The following is a 5,000-nucleotide window of genomic DNA, read 5'->3' as shown; positions in this document are numbered from 1 at the left end:
CTGGTGAGGTTTCCCGTGTTGAGTCAAATTAAGCCGCAGGCTCCACTCCTGGTGGTGCCCTTCCGTCAATTCCTTTAAGTTTCAGCTTTGCAACCATACTTCCCCCGGAACCCAAAAGCTTTGGTTTCCCGGAGGCTGCCCGCCGAGTCATCGGAGGAACTGCGGCGGATCGCTGGCTGGCATCGTTTATGGTTAGAACTAGGGCGGTATCTGATCGCCTTCGAACCTCTAACTTTCGTTCTTGATTAATGAAAACATACTTGGCAAATGCTTTCGCTTCTGTTCGTCTTGCGACGATCCAAGAATTTCACCTCTAACGTCGCAATACGAATGCCCCCGCCTGTCCCTATTAATCATTACCTCGGGTTCCGAAAACCAACAAAATAGAACCGAGGTCCTATTCCATTATTCCATGCACACAGTATTCAGGCGGGCTTGCCTGCTTTAAGCACTCTAATTTGTTCAAAGTAAACGTGCCGGCCCACCGAGACACTCAATAAAGAGCACCCTGGTAGGATTTCAACGGGGTCCGCCTCGGGACGCACGAGCACGCACGGGGCGGTCGCACGCCTTCGGCTCGCCCCACCGGCAGGACGTCCCACGATACATGCCAGTTAAACACCGACGGGCGGTGAACCAACAGCGTGGGACACAAATCCAACTACGAGCTTTTTAACCGCAACAACTTTAATATACGCTATTGGAGCTGGAATTACCGCGGCTGCTGGCACCAGACTTGCCCTCCAATAGATACTCGTTAAAGGATTTAAAGTGTACTCATTCCGATTACGGGGCCTCGGATGAGTCCCGTATCGTTATTTTTCGTCACTACCTCCCCGTGCCGGGAGTGGGTAATTTGCGCGCCTGCTGCCTTCCTTGGATGTGGTAGCCGTTTCTCAGGCTCCCTCTCCGGAATCGAACCCTGATTCCCCGTTACCCGTTACAACCATGGTAGGCGCAGAACCTACCATCGACAGTTGATAAGGCAGACATTTGAAAGATGCGTCGCCGGTACGAGGACCGTGCGATCAGCCCAAAGTTATTCAGAGTCACCAAGGCAAACGGACCGGACGAGCCGACCGATTGGTTTTGATCTAATAAAAGCGTCCCTTCCATCTCTGGTCGGGACTCTGTTTGCATGTATTAGCTCTAGAATTACCACAGTTATCCAAGTAACGTGGGTACGATCTAAGGAACCATAACTGATTTAATGAGCCATTCGCGGTTTCACCTTAATGCGGCTTGTACTGAGACATGCATGGCTTAATCTTTGAGACAAGCATATGACTACTGGCAGGATCAACCAGGGAGCTGCGTCAACTAGAGCTGAGCAGCCGGCCGCCCGGGAGTGTGTCCCGGGGGCCCGCGCGAACACGCAAGCGTCCGCTCAATCATTCTGCAAACAGGAGGAGGCTGAGCTCCCCTGCACAATACACCTCGAAACCCTCTCAGGTCCCGGCGGCGCGCAGCGCCGTCCCAAGTACTTGGTCGGGTTCGAGAGAGGCGCAATCGCCCGGAGTTAGGCGAGTAGACGCTTTCGGTGCGACCACCCGTGCTCCCAACTGAGCTTGCCGCTGCCGACAGAGGCCCGGGAGCGTGCTGTCGTGGCATTGCCGGCGGGAGACAACACGCGCCACCTACGGTGACCGGCAGCTCCAACGCCAGCGCCACAGAAGGACAAAAGCCCCACTTGGGTGCCGAAGCGAACTCTCCCAGCACAGCGCACACGCCAACACATCCGCACAGCTGCGATACAAACCACCAGCGAGAACCGCTGGGGCGACCGAGCAGCAGACGGCGTCGCGGCGCCGAGCGCCGGGCGGCGGCGCATCCTCAACGCACACAGTCCTCAATCGGACCAGCACACTGCAGATGTCCACCGCGCTTCGCACCGGGCCCGCGAGGACCTACTTTGGCCGCACGGCGCCGCGCGCAGGGTGCGCCGGCGCGCAGCTGCGACGCCTGCCGCGTCCGTCGGCCGGCGCGCCTGCCACTGGCCGCCCCCACCAGCCGGCTGTAGCGCGTGCGCCCACGCACCGCGCGGCCAGCACGCCGGGAGGCGCCCCCTCACCGGCCGGGGACGGTCCCACCCAGCCACCGCCGCGTATCGCTTCACACCCAGATGCCGTTCAGTTTCGTCGGCATGGTGGGTATCGCTGGAACAACCGGTTAGTACCTCAACCTATCGTCGCCATCACCGATTCACCCCTAGCGAGAACAACCGCACCACAACGGGTTACCATTTCTTCATTTGCGTAACTTCACCAGAAAACGTAGGCGTCCATCGCCATTTGCAACTTCAACCATTATTGCATGCCTGTGTCAGGTGTCACGCCACACTACGTCTGCCCACATACACGCAACAAAATGTGCACGCCTAGACAATACGTGGAAGGTGGCCCCCGTACGTATGCGATGTCCATTGCTCGAACGACTGTCAACCGGCTTCTGTAGCATGTCGCAGATATGGAACGCGCTGCACCATGCCATCACGGTGTGTGAGGAGAGACGACTAGGTCCGAATACATCAACAGACAGCTCATGCTGATCGCCATCCACGGCGTCCGTTCCTCCCACACGTCTCTATGGCGTACCACACTGCAATCCAGCTCTCATAGGGAGACGACACGTAGCTGCGTGCACAATATTTGCACTGTATGGTCCGCCGTTTTTGGGCGCAGTCGTTGTACGGTCACACATGTGCCACGATGTATCATTCAGTACATAAGGACGAATGTGCAGTACAGATTGTGGTTCACGCGTACGACATCAGCGGACAGTTGACACAGGCCGCACCACAACGTAGCCTGCGTACGTCGCATGCGAAGGGCATTGAACATGCAAACTTGTCACCAACCACCTTGCGAAGGCAGGGGGCAAGGTGGGGACGTGGGGAGAGGTGGGGGGGGGGGGGGGGCGGCATGTACGCCCTGCTGCCATCCACATTACAGTGTACAGCAGGAGCATGTGGAAAGTCAGCAAGACTTGCAAGGTGTTTAACATGAAGCGATACACAGGGGAGCGGGCAGTGCGAGTAGCGAACTATATTGCGAGGGTTGCGGGTGGGCAACACTACACTAATTGAACGAGTCGTATAACAATTACAGAGCAGGTTTAGGCGACAACGTGGGTTACGATAGGCGACAACGTGGGTTACGTTAGGGGACAACGTGGGTTACGTTAGGGGACAACGTGGGTTACGTTAGGGGACAACGTGGGTTACGTTAGGGGACAACGTGGGTTACGTTAGGGGACAACGTGGGTTACGTTAGGGGACAACGTGGGTTACGTTAGGGGACAACGTGGGTTAGGTTAAGGCACAACATGGGTTAGGTTAAGGCACAACATGGGTTAGGTTAAGGCACAACATGGGTTAGGTTAAGGCACAACATGGGTTAGGTTAAGGCACAACATGGGTTAGGTTACGGCACAACATGGGTTAGGTTAAGGCACAACATGGGTTAGGTTAGGGGACAACATGGGTTAGGTTAGGGGACAACATGGGTTAGGTTAAGGCACAACATGGGTTAGGTTAAGGCACAACATGGGTTAGGTTAGGGGACAACATGGGTTAGGTTAGGGCACAACATGGGTTAGGTTAGGGGACAACATGGGTTAGGTTAGGGGACAACATGGGTTAGGTTAGGGGACAACATGGGTTAGGTTAGGGGACAACATGGGTTAGGTTAGGGGACAACATGGGTTAGGTTAGGGGACAACATGGGTTAGGTTAGGGGACAACATGGGTTAGGTTAGGGGACAACATGGGTTAGGTTAAGGCACAACATGGGTTAGGTTAGGGGACAACATGGGTTAGGTTAGGGGACAACATGGGTTAGGTTAGGGGACAACATGGGTTAGGTTAGGGGACAACATGGGTTAGGTTAGGGGACAACATGGGTTAGGTTAAGGCACAACATGGGTTAGGTTAGGGCACAACATGGGTTAGGTTAGGGCACAACATGGGTTAGGTTAGGGCACAACATGGGTTAGGTTAGGGGACAACATGGGTTAGGTTAGGGGACAACATGGGTTAGGTTAGGGGACAACATGGGTTAGGTTAGGGGACAACATGGGTTAGGTTAGGGGACAACATGGGTTAGGTTAGGGGACAACATGGGTTAGGTTAGGGGACAACATGGGTTAGGTTAGGGGACAACATGGGTTAGGTTAGGGGACAACATGGGTTAGGTTAGGGGACAACATGGGTTAGGTTAAGGCACAACATGGGTTAGGTTAAGGCACAACATGGGTTAGGTTAGGGGACAACATGGGTTAGGTTAGGGGACAACATGGGTTAGGTTAGGGGACAACATGGGTTAGGTTAAGGCACAACATGGGTTAGGTTAGGGGACAACATGGGTTAGGTTAAGGCACAACATGGGTTAGGTTAGGGGACAACATGGGTTAGGTTAGGGGACAACATGGGTTAGGTTAAGGCACAACATGGGTTAGGTTAAGGCACAACATGGGTTAGGTTAAGGCACAACATGGGTTAGGTTAGGGGACAACATGGGTTAGGTTAGGGGACAACTTGGGTTAGGTTAGGGGACAACATGGGTTAGGTTAAGGCACAACATGGGTTAGGTTAAGGCACAACATGGGTTAGGTTAGGGGACAACATGGGTTAGGTTAGGGGACAACATGGGTTAGGTTAGGGGACAACATGGGTTAGGTTAAGGCACAACATGGGTTAGGTTAGGGGACAACATGGGTTAGGTTAAGGCACAACATGGGTTAGGTTAGGGGACAACATGGGTTAGGTTAGGGGACAACATGGGTTAGGTTAAGGCACAACATGGGTTAGGTTAAGGCACAACATGGGTTAGGTTAAGGGACAACATGGGTTAGGTTAGGGGACAACTTGGGTTAGGTTAGGGGACAACATGGGTTAGGTTAAGGCACAACATGGGTTAGGTTAAGGCACAACATGGGTTAGGTTAAGGTACAACATGGGTTAGGTTAAGGTACAACATGGGTTAGGTTAGGTTACACGTTGT

General features: G+C 54.0%; 1 non-coding gene across 1 annotated transcript in view; it reads right to left on the bottom strand.

The window, feature by feature from the left end:
- Window positions 1-1,310, bottom strand: part of LOC124749021 — a 1,909-nt gene extending 599 nt beyond the window's left edge. The window contains exon 1 of the ribosomal RNA XR_007011772.1: window positions 1-1,310. This exon is cut by the window's left edge and continues 599 nt beyond it. This is a non-coding gene — a ribosomal RNA (small subunit ribosomal RNA).
- Window positions 1,311-5,000: the final 3,690 nt, after the last annotated feature.

Source organism: Schistocerca piceifrons, unplaced genomic scaffold, assembly GCF_021461385.2.
Source record: "Schistocerca piceifrons isolate TAMUIC-IGC-003096 unplaced genomic scaffold, iqSchPice1.1 HiC_scaffold_425, whole genome shotgun sequence".
Classification (NCBI taxonomy): Eukaryota; Metazoa; Arthropoda; class Insecta; order Orthoptera; family Acrididae; genus Schistocerca; species Schistocerca piceifrons.
Note: the sequence above shows the minus strand (reverse complement) of the source record. Positions and strands in the feature narration are given on the sequence as shown.